This window comes from Chiloscyllium plagiosum, unplaced genomic scaffold (genome assembly GCF_037043375.1).
Source record: "Chiloscyllium plagiosum isolate Xiang-an unplaced genomic scaffold, Cpla_swu_hap1 HiC_scaffold_9, whole genome shotgun sequence".
NCBI classification, from domain to species: domain Eukaryota; kingdom Metazoa; phylum Chordata; class Chondrichthyes; order Orectolobiformes; family Hemiscylliidae; genus Chiloscyllium; species Chiloscyllium plagiosum.
In genome coordinates, this window is record NW_028270147.1 from 103892180 (window position 1) to 103907894 (window position 15715).

The following is a 15715-nucleotide window of genomic DNA, read 5'->3' on the forward strand; positions in this document are numbered from 1 at the left end:
AATGTGTGACTGTGCTTTCGGTGTGTTCAGCAATATCTGATACTTGCCTGCCTAATGCTCTTACACACACTGATGCCTGTTGAGTTCTCCCAGATAAATTGCTGCTCTTTGCAGTTTGGTGACCCGCTTTGATAGCCGTTTGTTCGGTCTTTGAATGTAATTCATTTTGTGCCTGATCCCGGTGTCAATCCGAAGGACACTCCACCTTTCAGTCTGACAAACCAGGGTCACCCATGTCATGGCTCTATTTCTAGGCTAGGCTCCAGTCTTTCAAAGAGATGAATTCAAGCCTCACCAGTTTGATCATTTGAAGTGTATCTCGTTTATTTTGATTTCTCCTGGGATGGGCGGGCACAAAAGTGGCTGCTATTTGTTGCCCTTCCCTAATTGTCCTGGAGAGGGCAGTGGTGAGCCATGTAATATCTGGGAAGGAAGGCGCTGGGATCTGAACAACAGCAGATAGCCATTGCTTATCATAAATCTATTGGAGTGAGACAAGAATGTGGAATAATCAGGTCAGCCATGGGGAGCAGGCTGAAGAGGATGAATCTCCTTCATTTGTCCCTAATTCATTTCCACCGTTGAAAGATCAGCCCCTTGAAAGCTTGTGGTTTTCAATAAAGCAGCTGAAGTGGCTGCTGGTTTGTGTGGGCGCGAATGGAAGGGGACTTTACCCATAATCCTCAGCAGCCGTGCAAGTGCTCTCTCGCCACTAGAGGGCAGCTGCTTCACTGTCCCTGATCAGTAAAACAAAAACTGGGGCCCTGCTTGGAGCGAACAGTCTCAATATGTAGAGATACATAGAATGTACAGCTTTAGAAGCAGGGTACTTATCACACCACAATGAAAATGTCCCCTGTGATAGGGAAAGTACTTTGATGTGACTTTTGTTTGTCTTCACAGCGTGCTGTTTTGTTCATTCTGTTAAACACATCGACAATGTCAGTACTGAGTGGCACAAAGTATATTTCCTCCTCTAACCCCTTTCCAAAACATCCTCTCCATCTTGCTTTACTCTCTATTGACACTTCTACAATTACCCCTGCTCCCTCCGTCCCGGTCCCAGAGGGATTTATGGCTAGAGTTCATGACCCCGCACTGTGTGAAGGTTGGTGTGAAGTGAGGCCAGTGTGTTGGAGCTTGGGCTCCTGCCTCAGGCCCAGGTGTAGGGGCCTGTTCAACAATCTGCACATTGTCCTTTTTCTCTTTCTGACCGTACTGGAGTTTTCAAGCTGCAGTAACTTGCTGGCAACAAGGTGTCTTGCCTAAAATGATCCCAGCACTGGACAGATCTCTGCTGTTGATCTGTTTTCTCTCTCTCAGGAGCCTACTCTGTATTCAGTGCCTGTTATCATTAGTTTGTTGGAGTTCATATGTCAGCTGCTGCTTCTTTGCTATGATACTGAAAAAAAATCTTCAATGCCTCTTGAGATTTAAATACTCCTTCTTCATGCAAGTGGTTGGCAGACTTTTTAACATCATTTAACATTCTAATGATGTGAATGCACCAGTGTTATTTATGGCTGGGAGCATTTAACATCATGGTCCTAGTTTTTAATTGATCCTCACTCACAGTAATACAGTTTGCAATGTTTCTCTCCCCTTTCATGTTATTAAGAAGCTTGCAAACGTGTTATGATGAGGACAATGCAACTTCAACAGCATTTGACGGAGTGGGTGGCTGTTTGAATTTTCATCTCATTATCATCCAGCTTTCAAAGAAAATGCTGTGGTCTCTGAAATTAGATTTTATGCATATTGTGTTTGAATTTCATTTTTGGAATGCCAATTTGTCATAAAAATATCCTGTTCAGTTTTGTAGCTCAGTAGTTGTGTTTGTTCCCTGAGATACTGAGAGTTTACACAACACTCCATTTGCCTGTGATCCAGTTGTTGGCTGAAGCCTCTGGTTGTTCGGTGAGTCCAAGCCATTGCCTTGCTCTCTGCAGTTATACCATCAGCTTGGTTTCTCAGTGTGAGCCAGGAGACCACTGCGTGGTGACTTCCTGTTCCACTGTCGGGGTAAAGGCAAGTGGGAACTGTCGAGGTTAATCCCAACATGAACATCAGAACATTATATTCAGCTGGAACTACCTCCACTGACTCATTTCTTTGGCTGCCATTGAAGTAAAAGCAAATCCCGCCCTTTGCCAGCACAAAGAGAAAGTGCCCGTCAGATTCCCTCATGTGTGATGGATTAGCCCAATAGGAGCAGCGCTGGTAGATCATGCTGGATCAGCCTGGACAGAATCCTGGGCAAACTTCAAATGAAAGCATGACCTTCAGTAGATCTGCTGCTACACAAAATATTGAATTGGAATCCTTGTTCCCGAATCACCTCATCAAACTGAAACACAGTTGAGAAAATATAAACCAAACCCATTTCCCAAGGACATATGTCACAACAAGAAAGTGGGGAGCAGACAGTTACTGTTTGCCTGTCTCTGGGGAGCGTCACTTTTCCTGTCTTCTCTCTCTTTGCGGGATATCATTTTTACCATTCTTTCTGTCTGAGAATATTACTGTTTCTGTCCCACTCTCTTGGGGACAGGGTGGGGGTGTCACTTACTCTCATAAAATGTGTAATCCCTGCTTCACTATGTGTGTGAGCCATGTGCGAAAGCCCAGCACAGCTAACCCTTCACTTCAATTAGATCACAGGGTCCGAGGTTGGTCTGTACTATCTGGACCCAGACAAAAACACTGACTGACTGGATCACAATCAAGATAACCCAGATCAAGTCCCAGTGAGACTGCTGTTGACCTTCACCCTCAAAGCCCACTGGGGAGGTGGTCAGTAGTCCCAGTGTTGTCATAGATTAAGTTCTCCCAGAGATTCATGATTCATTCTAGATTTAGCACAAATGTGTGATGTTGTCAGGCGACAGCTGGGAAGACATGGAGATAAAATATAAAAGGAGAGAGAATTATATGTGTGTTATACGTTCCTTGAACTTAGGATGTTTGGAAATATTTTACAGTCAATGGAATACTTCCAAAGTCCAGACATTATTGTAATGTGGGAACTGTGACAGCCTGGAAAAGGCAGATCTTTTGGCAGCACCACCCAGAGACTGATGGATGCTACTGCAGGCAGGCTCCAAACCAGCTCTGCTGTGAGGGAAGGACAATGGAGCACACAAGGACATGGGAAATAGGAGCAGGAGGAAGCCTCCAATAGCTGTCCATCCTTTCTTAAATACAGGGACCAAAATTGCACACAATACGCCAAATGCAGGCTCACTAACACTCTCTATAGTTTTAACAGGATTTCTCTACTTTTAATTTCCAACCCCCAGCAATAAAGGTGAAAATTCCTTTCGCCTTCTCAATTACTTGCTGTACCTGCACTAACTTTCTGTGTTTCATGCACAATACTACCCAGATCACTCTGTGCTGCACTTTGTTGGAATCTCTCACTATTTAACTAATAGTCGGCCTTTAGATTATTCTGATCCAAGTGCATGGTCTCAGACTTTCTGACATTAAATTCCATCCACTGTGTATTAGTGTTTCATTTCCAGTTTGGTTTTCTCTTTGTGATTGACCATCTCAATGCATCTGTCTGTAGCATGCCCCATTCCCATTTGTTGATGGCCCTGACACTTGATTGTCTAACCCTTTCCTGCTGGTTCCATTCAATGACAGGCAGGAGGCTGGAAGAACACAGCAAGTCAGGCAGCATCAGGTGGTGGAGAAGTTGATGTTTTGGGTGTAACCCTTCTTCAGGAACGGGGTTGGGTATACAGGAAGCTGCAGATAAAGGAGTTGTGGGGACAGGATGATGAAGTGGGGATTGCTGATGACAGGTAGATGGTACAACTTGGTTGGTCAATGGGAGGAGTGAATCTGGTAGATGGCAGGGAGGAGTGGAAGGGAGGGATGGGGCTGGGAAAGGAGTCGGGGGAAGAGAAGAGTGGTTATTTGAAATTGGAGAACTTAATGTTGAGTCATCTGGGCTGTCGGCTGCGCAGATGGAAGATGAGATATTGTTCCTCCAATTTGTGGTTTGGTTCATTGTGGTAATGGAGGAGGCTGATGGTGGTCATGTCGGAAAGGGAATGGGAAGGGGAATTGAAATGGGCGGTGACTGAGACGTCTAGTCAGCCCCTGCAGGCCTGGCTGAGATGCTCGGTGAAACGTTCCCTAGGTTTATATTTGGTCTTCCCAATGTAGAGAAGACCACATCGCAGGCACCTAATGCAGTGAACTAGGTTGGAGGAGAGGCAGGTGAACCTCTGTCTCACCCGGAAGGAATTTTTGGGACCCTGGATGGAGGTGAGGGGTTGGTGTACCAGCAGACTTTGCATCTTTTTGGGTTGCAGGGGAAGGTTCCTGGGGGTTCGGGAGGGTAGGTGGGCAGGTGGCACAAACCAAGAATTGTCAAAGGGAAAGTCCTTGTGGAAGGCAGCCAGGGGTGGGGAGAGGAAGATGTTCTTGGTGGTGTGGTCTAGCTGGAGTTAGTGGAAATGTTTAAGGATGATGCGTTAATTCGTACGGGGATTGGTAATAGTTGAGGACAATGGGGACTCTGACTTTATTGTGTTTGGAGGGGGGTGGGTTTAGAGCAATGGAACGGGAAATGGAGGTGGTGCAGTGGATGACTAAAAGGATGACAGAAGGAGAAAAAGCACGTTGTTCATAAGAGGTGGACATTTGTGATCAGTGAAATGTCTCCTCATCCGAGCAGATGGAGTGGAGGCAGAGGAATTGGGAGAATGGGATGGAGTTCTTGCAGGATACTGGTTGGGAGGAGGTCTAGTCCAGGTAGTAATGGGAGTCTGTGGGTTTGTAGTAAATGTCTGTCTGAAGATTATCACCAGAAAAGGGCAGGGAGGTGTCTGAGATGGATGAAGTGAATTTGAGGACAGGGTGGAAGTTGTGGGGAAAGTCAATGAACTGCTCCAGTTCAGCCTGGGTGCAGGATGCCCTGCACTGATGGAATCACTGATGTAATGGCAGAAGAGTTGGGGCACAGTGCCTATATAGTCACTGAAGAGGGACTGGTCGACATAGCTCAACCGGGTGCCCATGGCTACCCCCTGAACCAGTTTGGCAAGACGGAGGAGGGTATTGGTGGAGGGGGACTGGATGGGTCTGTTGCAGAGGAAAAGGTGTTGGGCCTGGAGGCCATCCTTGTGGGCTATGGACATATATAAGGACTGCACATCCATAGTGGAGATAAAGCACTTAGGGTTGGGGAACTGGAGGTTACTAAAGAGATGGAGGGCTTGGTTGGTGCAGCGGATGTAGGTGGGCAGTGCCTGAACCAAGGAGGAGAGTTGAGGTAGGATGAGAGGAGTTCGGTGGGGCAGGGGCATGCTGAGACGATGGGTCAGCCGGATAGTTGGGCTTGTGGATCTTGGGGAGCAGGTAGAATTGGGCAATGCAGGGCTGGGGGACTATGAGATTGGAGACAGTGAAGGGGAGATCACTGGAGGCAATGGGGGCACTGACAATGCGAGTGATTTTGGCTTGATGGGTCATGGCGGGGTTATGGGCAAGGGGGAAGTAGGACATGGTGTCTGAGAATTAGGGTTCGGCCTCTGTGACGTTTAGGTCTGTTCTCCAGACTAACACCACCCCACCTTTGTCAACGGGTTTGATGGTGAACCAGGGGTTGGCGCAGAGAGAGTGGAGTGCACAATCGGAGGGGGTGTGGTTGGAGTGGGTGAGGGGAGAAATTGAGGCGGCTGATGGCACATCAACAGTCAGCAATGAAGAGGTCTCGGGTGTGTACACAGCTGGTGGTGGGGGGGGGTAACCAAATGGAGGAGGAAGGTTGGAGGTGGGAGGAGGGTTCCTCAGAGGGATTTTGGGAGTTTTTGTTAAAGAAGAAGACACGGAGGTAGAGGCGGCGGAAGAAGAGCTCTGTGTCGTGGTGGGTGCGGGTTTCGTTTGAGGTGGGATCAGGCGGGAATGACTGTGACCCCTTTCCTGAGGATGGACCTTTTGGCCTCAGAGAGCTCGAGGTCGGGGGGGGATAGTAAATATGGGGCAAGGCTCGGGCGTGAGGTTTTTGGGGAGGGCCCAAGGTGGCTGAAGGAGGGGAGGGGGGAAGGGTGATGACATGTGGTGGGTGAGGGTTGATTGTGATTGTAGCACGGGGGAATGGGTGTGGGAGAGAAAGGAGATTGGGATGGAGGTGGGTTGTGGAGTGAGGTGGGGGAGTGGGAAGGTGGGGATGAGGTGAAGAGGGAGAAGTGGAGGGATAGGGTGCACTGTGGGGGTGTATGGGTGAGGAGGGAGAGTGAGTGTGCTGGATGGCTGCAGGTAGGCAGTTAGACTCAGGGTGACTCTGGGAAATGTAGTCGGAGTCTGGGTTGCAGTGTGGGAGGGGCCAGAAGTGGAGGCAGAGGCTGGAGTGAAGTCAAGGCCGGTCCAAATGTTTTGACCTGGGTTCGATTCCAGCCTCAGGCAACTGTCTGTGTGGAGTTTGCACATTCTCCAAGTGTTTGCGCAGGTTTCCTCTGGTGCTCTGGTTTCCTCCCACAATCTAAAGACGTGCAGGTTAGGTGAATTGGCTGTGCTAAGTTGCCCATCGTGATCAGGGATGTGTAGATTAGGTTCATTAGTCAGGGGAAAAGTAGAGTAATGGGATAGGGGATTGGGTCTTGGGTGGGTTACTCTTCCAAGGATCAGTATGGACTTGTCGGGCAAATTGGCCTGTATCCTCACAGTAGGGATTCTATGACAGTCCATTCCAGATTCCCACCACCCGCTGAGTGAAAACAGTCTTCCCCAAATCTCATTTGCGGTGTCCATGATGAAATCTTTCAAACCATTCATTTTGTCTAATATCGTTTAGCTCTTGAGCTCCTTGTTCAATAAATGTTTTATTCTTTTTGATAAAATATGAGTTCTCTGATAGGGACAGTTAACTTTGTCCAATCAGGGAGGCCTGGCTGACAGATAAAAAGGGAAGTGTCCACTGGGCGGTGGGGATCCCCAGTGGAGGGCTCTCTACGCGGGAGTCCTCCCCCTTTCTCTCGGGGATCTGGGGTGGAGGGTGCTGCATGCAGCAGTCCCCTGCAACCGCAGATTGCGGTGGTTCACGGACTCCCAGCCCAACTGCTTGTTCTGTGGCGCTGTGGAGTCCATGGACCATGTATATATTGGGTGTGGGCGTTTGCACTCCCTTTTTGATTTTCTTAAAAACCTCCTCCTCTGCTTTTGGTTCCACTTCAGTCCCACGCTCCTGATCTTTGGGCACCTGGTACGGAGGAAGGAGGGCAGGTCTGAAGACCTCCTCGTGGGTCTGCTCCTGGGCCTGGCCAAACTGGCCATTAACAGGTCCAGGCAGCGGGCCGTGGAGGGGGTCGTTAGGGCCGACTGCCTGCCCCTCTTCCGCGGCTACGTTAGAGCCCAGGTGTCCTTGGAGAAGGAGCACGCGGTGTCGACCAACACCCTGGAGTTGTTCAGGGAGAGGTGGGCGCTGCAGGTAGTGGAGTGCATCATTTCTCCCTCCAACTCTATTTTGATTTAGTCCCTACCCTCCCCTTCACTGTTTTTGATCACACAGCACTGCCCTTTGATGTGAAGGGCAATGTTTGTCACTGGCCACCCGGGTGTTTTCCTATCTTCCTGGTGGTGGAAATTGAATAAAGATTCATGCACTTTGTGTCTTTCACTGTGTCTCACACCTACACACACCATGGGTGCTGGGGAAAAAAATAAGCACTACCGCACTTAGGTGGTAGTGTTGGGGTTAAATAATAAAAAAAGAAGGAAAAAAAAGAAAAAAAGAAGAAAAAGGGGAGTGTCAGAAGGACTGATACTCTGGGACCTGACTCTGAATAACAACCTGCCAACCAACCCCCTCCTTCTGTCACCCTCAATCTCCCCATGCTTACTCTTGATGCCCCTTTGATCCAGCCTGTGCTGCCTTTGGGAGAGGTTGACCTTCCCTCCATCACCCATGAACGTGGTCATCATCCCAGAGCAGTCCCACTTTTAACCTGAGGGTCATCACAGCTGAGGCAGGGGGAGAGAAGGTGGCACCTTCATGGTGGTCATACCTGTCATTAATCCACCGCAACCTCTCTTGGGGCTGCAAGAGTTCAACCTCCCTCCCTCAGACAGCTCCCCTCCCTGGAAGGTAATATTGCTGCACCTAGCTTGGGGTTAATTAACCATTGAAATATGACTATGGGGAGCCAGCATTGGCTGGGCAGGCAGCCACGACTGCTCTGACTCTGCATTCAGAAAATCTCCTCGGAATTGGGCAACACATTCAGGAGCACAGTGTGCACTGCCTCTGAAATCCCTCACTTACCGAGAATACACTCTCAGTATTCACCTTTCTCAGCTGCCATCTCAATTTACTCGAAACTCTGTGTCCAATGATCCTGCCCCTCCAGCTACCTGATGAAGAAGCAGTGCTCTGAACGCTTCTACTTTCAAATAAACCTGTTTGACTATAACCTGGTGTTGTTGGATTTTTTAACTTTGGCCATCTGAATGAGCTACCATCTCAGACTGAATCAGCTGAACTGTTTTTCATTCATGATTTGAGAAGAAAAAAGCCTCATCTTCAATCCCCAGCACAAGGCCCATTCTCAATCCATCGCTCAGAGACACAGACCTCAGAGAGACACCTACAGGCAGCACAGAGTAACACACTCGCACTGAGAGAGACACCAACAGGGAACACTATGTGAGACAGGCAGCACTGAGTAACATGCTCACACTCCATGCTGTCTGTGGGTGTCTCTCTGAGTGTGAGCATGGTACTTAGTGCTGCCTGCAGGTGTCTCTCTGAGTAACAAGACCACACACCGATAAAGACCTACAGGCAACATTAAGTTAAACACTCACTCAGAGAGACACATAAGGCCGACAATGTCTGTGAATGGCCGAAGATTGTTTCAGCGGCTAACCAACATGAAGCAGAGATTGCACAGTGCGATCCCATCAGCTGGGCCTGGACCAACACAGTGGAGGGGAATGCGTCAGATTGTACTTATTGAGTCCGAGCAGCTTTCAGTTTCTGTTCTTTTTGGAACCTTGTAACCTACACAAATCCCTGATCAAAGGGATCATTTGAAAATGATTAATGATTGATAATTGCAATTGATTGACAGGCCAAGCAACCAATTGTGATAATGACCTGCTGAAATGCAGCCAATCAACTTGGGGGGTGGTTGGAGGTCGTCTATTTCCAAAGCACACAGAGACAGAGACTGAATCTTTACCTTTATTCCCTTTTCCACATTCACATTGACAGAAAAAAACTGCAATGAACAGCCCAGACAGGAAGCTAACTAAATTCACAGCCACAATGGAGTTTGAGGAAAACACTTGTGGAGATTTGCTCAATAACACGATAATCTGGTCTCTTTAAACAGTGACAAAACTTCAAATTGGAACTGACAGCTAAGCAGGAAGGAGATCTGGTTTACTGAAGCAGAGACTTCTGAGGTTCACATTGTATTGTACAGCGGACAGTCTTCAGCAACTTCAAGAGATTTTACTTGGCATCGCAAGTCAACGCTGTCCCCATCAAACATTCCCAGGACAAGGACAGTATGAGGTTTGACACAGCGTAAAGCTCTCTCGACACTGTCGCAATGACCTGCTTTAACATCCAAACCTCAGAAGGTTCTCTGAGCTAGTCCTGAGAAGGAAGAGAATTGAAATTCAGTGCTGACAATGACCTTTGACCTGCCAGCTCAGCCCTGTTCTGTTTTAAGTTGTGTCTCCTCTGTGGACTGTCTCAAACACTCTACACACATTCTGATCTCCTGATGCTCTTGCTGAGGGGTGAGGGGAGGGTCACGTGGGTGAGGGCACAGGAGAAGCGAGCGTTGGACTCCCAGTCAGACCCAGAGAGGGTCAGCAGGCTGCTGACACTGTAGGTGCTGTCCGAAGCTCGCAGGTAGTTGCTGGTCTGAACCCCGTCCGAAATGACTGCACCATCTTTCTTCCACTGCACCTCCAGCTCATCGGGATAGAAGTGATTGGCAAGGCACACCAGAGTGGCAGTGCCCTTGGCATTGACCTGCTCCGGGGAGGGGGGCAGCAGGGTCAGCTTGGGCTGAGAGTTCTCACGGCCTGAAAGATAAGAGGAGAAATTATAATCCCTGTCATTCGAAGGGAATTCAACCCTCACAATATTTACTGTCAATACAATCTTTTTGAACATTTTTAGTCAATACAGAATAAACCCACCAAAAGAACAGACATTGTTCACATTGCTTCTTGGGAATGTGAGTGTCACTGGCAGGGCCAACATTTATTGCCCATCCCTAATTGCCCCTGAGAAGGTGATGGTGAAGCAGCAGAGAGAGAAGGGACAGTTTTAGACTATCGTTTATAGAATGAAAGTGGGTAGCTGGAAGGGCTATCAATGGGGGAGCATTTTAGTGACAGTGATCAGAACTCAGTGGGATTGAGAGTATGGATAGAAATGGAGAACTGTGCAGTAAGTGTAAAGCTTTTCATTTTACTAAACTGTGTGGTGCTTTGGTAAAAGTGGACTGGAAGCAGTGACATGATGGGAAATCAGTGTCAAGGCAGTGGGAGCCCTCGAAGGACGAGACAGAGATCATTCAGAATCTGTTCCCACAAAGAGTAAAGGTGGGACTTCCAGATCTAGACCGAATGAACAAGAGGATTGGGGGTCATGTACTGACATGGATTGGGTACTGGTTGGCCGACAGCACAGAAAGAAGGAGTCTTTTTCTGAATAACAGGTAGTTACAACTTAGGGTGCCACAGGGGTCAATCCTTGATACCCAGTTATTCATAATATATAATAATAGAATCAGAGAGACCAAAAGGCCCATCAGCCCATTGTGTCCATACTGGTCAAAAAACAACAACCCAATAATTTCATTCTTCTTTCTAGCAAGAGGGAATTAGATGCAGTATGCGTTTAAGAAGGAATTGGATATAGTTCTTAGGATTAAAGAGATCAAAGAATGTGGGGAGAAAGCAGGAACAGGGGACTGTGTTGGATGATCAGCCAAAATCATATTAAATGGTGGAGAAGGCTTGAGGGGCCGAATGGTCTACTGCTGCTCCTAGTTTGAACGTTTCTATCTGTTTCTCAGATAATGAAGGAATGTCTCTCATCAATTTGAAGCTGGAAGTCACATGTGTGTGGAGGTGGAAGATGTGGCCATGGTGATTAATGAATGCGGGTCAGTAAGGTGGTTAGGAAGACACATGGGATAAACTGTTTTTCTTTTTCCCTTGATGGAATGAGGGCATTGCTGGATCCGCAACATTTATTGCCCATCCCTAATCGCCCAGAGGTCAGTTTAGAGTCATTCACATTGCTGTGGGTCTGGAGTCACATGGTAAGGATGGCAGTTTCCTTCCCTAAAAGACATTAGGGAATCAGATGCCATTTTTCTGACAATTAATTGCAGATGTTTTTTGATTGAATTTGAATGCCACCATCTGCTGGATTCTAACCCTGGTCCCCAGAACATTGTCTGGATCTCTGGCTTAACACTTCAGCAATAATACCATGAGACCACCACCTCCTTTATCTCATTTTTGGTTGAAAGCAAAGAGTTTGTTTATTCTGGAACTATATAAAACCCCAGTTAGAGCACAGTGAGAGAACAGTGTACGGTTCGGGTCACCACATTACAGGAAGGATGTGATCCCACTAGAGACCAGGACAGAGGAGGAGTTTATCTGGAATGGGGACTTTGAACTTTAAGGAATGATTGGATTGGCTGGGACTGTTTTCTTTGGATCGCAGGAGGCCGAGGGGAGATTTGATCGTGGTATGTAAATAATGAGGGGCCTGGATAGAGTGTGCAGGAAGGACTGATTTCCATCAGCACAGAGGGCAATAACCATGGGGAGAGATTGAAATCAGTTGGGGAAGGATTAGAGGGGAGTTGAGGGTATTTGTTTTCACCCAGAGGCTGGTGGGATGTGGGACTCACTGTCTGAAAGGGTGGGAGAGGCAGAAACACTCATCACAGTGAAAAAACACTTGGATATTCACTTCAAACAGCGAAACCTCCAGAGCTATGGAGCAAGAGCTGGAAAGTGGGATGGAGCTCGATACCTCTTTAACAAACCTCCGATCACCCACATATCAGGAGAACTTTATCCGAGAATATTGGAGCAGACTCGGTTCCACACATTTCAGGAAAGAGTCATGTTGGGTGTCTGTGTAGAAGGTTCTAGATTATATTTCAAAACTTGCTGCACACCACTGTTCTGAGGGTCAAGGGTGAGGCTGCAATGAGTCTTCCTATTCCAGAGTCAGGCAGGGTCACTGCTCCTAATGGCCCCATGGCCCCTGGAAGGTGAGCGTGCGCAGACGATGGGTGAGTGTCTGGATCAGGAGACTCCAGTCTTAAAGAAAAACTTGGATTTGTGTAGCTCCTGTCCCCAACTCAGAATGACCCAATGGATCTTTCCAGCAGACTGCGCACAGTGGGATCCCAAACATCATGTGATAATTAGCAGAGAAAAACATTTTTAGTGATTTTGACTGAGGGATAAATATTGACCATGGACACCAGGGGGAACTGCCTGCTCTTTATCCAATAGTGCCATGGAATGGCATCTTTCACAACTGAAAGACTCCCAGTTCATCCAAAAAAAAGAATAGTTCCTTGAAGATGAAGTTGCAGGTAGGTAGGGGAGTGACAATGTCATTTGGTTTACTTTCCTTTATTGGGCAGTGCATTAAGTATTGGAGTTGGGAGCTGTTGCAGCTGTACAGGTTAGGGCACTTTTGGAATACCGTGAGCAATTCTCCTTGCTGTAGGAAAAATGTTGTGAACCTTAAAATGATCCAGAAAAGATTTACAAGGATGTTGCCAAAGTTGGAGGGTTTGCGCGAAAGGGAGAGGCTGAATAGGCTGAGGCTGTTTTCCCTGGATCATTGCAGGCTGATGGGTGACCGTATAGAGGTTTATGAAATTATGAGGGGCATAGATAGGGTGAATAGAAAAGATCTTTTCTCCAGAGTGGGGGAGTCCAGAACTGGAGGGCAGAGGTTGAAGGTGACAGGGGAAAGATTTCAAAGGGACCTAAGGGTCAACATTTTCATTCAGAGAGTGTTAAATGTATGGAATGAGCTGCCAAAAGAAGTGATGAAGGCTGGTACAATTGCAACATTTAAAAAGCATGGGTATATAAATAGGATAAGTTTAGAGGGATATGGGCCAAATGCTGGCAAATGGGACTAGATTAATTTAGGATGTCTGGTCAGCATGGACGAGTTGGACCGAAGGGTCTGTTTCTGTGCTGTCCATCTCTCTGATTCTAATTGTATTTCAATCCAGCCCTTAACATTTCAGGCTCTCCGAAAGACATTTACAGACCCTTTCGAGCTGAGATGAGGAGGAATGTCTTCAGCCAGAGGGTGGTGAATCTGTGGAACTCATTGCTACAGAGGGCAGTAGAGGCCAAGTCATTGGGTGTATTTAAGACAGAGATAGATAGGTTCGTGATTGTTAAGGGGATCGAATGTTCCTGTGGAGTAGGCAGGAGAATGGGGGTGAGAAGCATATCTGCCAAGATCAAATGGCAGAGTAGATTCCATGGGCTGAATGGCTGATTTCTGCTCCTATTTCTTAATGTCTTCTGAAGTGTTTAACCAAAACCCTGGAACACTGAACCCACTGGACTGTGAGCCCTGCTGGAGCTGTTTGTCATCAGATCATTAGGAGAAAGTGAGAACTGCAGATGCTGGAGATCAGAGCTGAAAAATGTGTTGCTGGAAAAGCGCATCAGGTCAGGCAGCATCCAAGGAGCATGAGAATCAACGTTTCGGGCATGAGCCCTGAAGAAGGGCTCATGCCTGAAACGTCGATTCTCCTGCTCCTTGGATGCTGCCTGATCTGCTGCGCTTTTCCAGCAACACATTTTTCAGCTATCATCAGATCATTGTCAAGAGGTAACCAAAGAGTGGAGAGAATGTGCACCTATATGGGAATTTCAGGATACTTCGCATATTAGCTTGAAGATAGGAGAGAGGGAGTGGTGGTTAAGGGTTGATTTTCAGACTGGAGATCTGTGAATAGCTGTGTGCCACAAGGATTGGGGCTGGGTCCACTGCTTTTGGTCATTTAAATAAATGATTTCTCTGTAAATATATAGGAGTTACGGTAAGTTTGTAAATGACACCAAAATTGGTGCGACAGTGGATAGTGAAGAAGATGATCTCAGGATACAGTGGGACCTTGATCATTTGGGGCAATGGGCAGAGGTGTGGCAAATGGAGTTCAGTTTAGATAAATGTGAGATGTTGCATTTTGGAAAGGCAAACCGGGGCAGGAGTTATACAGGTAATGGTAGGGCCCTGTGAAGTGTTGCTGAACAAAAAGACCGAGGGGTGAGGGGTGTGGGGTGAGGGGTGAGGGGTGAGGGTAAGCTGCATTATTCCTTTAAACTGGATCACAGGGAGACAGGGCACTGAAGAAGGTGTTGGGTATGTTTGCCTTTATTGGTCACTGTATTGAGTACAGGAGTTGGGACATCATGTTGCAGCTGTACAGGAGATTGGTGAGGCCACTTTGGGAATAATGTGAACAAATCTGATCATCCTGCGATAGGAAGGATGTTGTTAAACTTTTAAAAGATGCAGAAAAATATTTACAAGGATTTTTCTAGGAATTGGAGGATTTGAACGATAGGGAGAAGATGAATAAACTGGTGCAATTTTCCCTGCAGCATTGAAGGCTGAGACATTTATAAATCATGAGGGACATAGATAATGTGACTAATTCAGGAAGCATGTGAATGTTTTGTAGAGATGGCAAGTTATATCCTTAAAGGTCATTCCAGGGATGAGGAAGATCAGTTATGAAGATTGATTGGAGAATTTGGGACTGTCTTCTTTGGAGAAGGCTGAAAGGAGATTTGTTAGAAGAATTAAAACCAAGAGGGGCCTGGACAGAGTAAATAGGGAGAAAATGTTCCCAATTGAGAAAGGATTGAGACCGAGAGGCCATAGATTGAAAGTAATTGGGAAAAGTAACAAAAGTGAAATGGGGAAAAACATTTTCAGCCAGTGAGTGGTTAAGGTGTGGAATGCACTGCCTGAGAGTGTGGTGGAGGCAGCTTCAATTGAAACATTCTGAAGGGAATGAGACTGTTATTTGAAAAGGAACAATGTGCAGGGTGACAGGGAGAAGGCAGGAGATTGACACTCAATGAATTGCTCATTTATAGAGCTAGTACAGACAGGATAGGCAGAACGGCCTCCGTGTGCACTGTAACAACTCTGTGATTGTGTGATTGAGCAGAGTTAAAGCTGGGGGTGGTGGGAGCTCGGTGTCTCACTGTGCTGCTGCTGCTGCTGCTGCTGCTGAGGTCAGTGAGATCAGAGACTGGGACCGGGAGCCAGAGCTCACATCAAACTCTGCCCGTGCCCGTCACACTGAGACTGGCAGGAGGCTACTCACTGATTTCACTCCATGCTGCAGGAATGGGACCACAGGCTGCAAATGGCCAGAGCTCCTCCACACGGTGAGTAAAACTGACTGACTTATATCTTGCTGCTTAAAAGGGGCATGGAACTAAAGAAATACAGCTGGATACCCTGTTAGAGACAGTGCTCCTCAATCAACCATTTCATTCACTGCAGCTCCCCACTAACACCTTCAACAATTCAGCATTTGTGTTTTAGAAATTGTGTTTCAGTATTGACAGGGTTAATAACGGAGGACTGAGGTTTACTTACTCAGTCTGAGCTTGGTTCCTTTACCGAACGTAAGCCACAGTGAGAGCTCCC

The 15715-nt window shown here is 47.2% G+C and overlaps 1 long non-coding RNA gene across 1 annotated transcript; it reads right to left on the bottom strand.

Moving 5' to 3' along the window:
- Window positions 1–9182: 9182 nt before the first annotated feature.
- On the bottom strand, window positions 9183–15701 carry LOC148149219 (uncharacterized). Its single transcript, XR_015758237.1, has 2 exons — window positions 15665–15701; window positions 9183–10053 (listed from the first exon to the last, which is right to left on the bottom strand). It is a non-coding gene; the product is annotated as an uncharacterized LOC148149219 (long non-coding RNA).
- Between the last annotated feature and the right edge of the window lie 14 nt (window positions 15702–15715).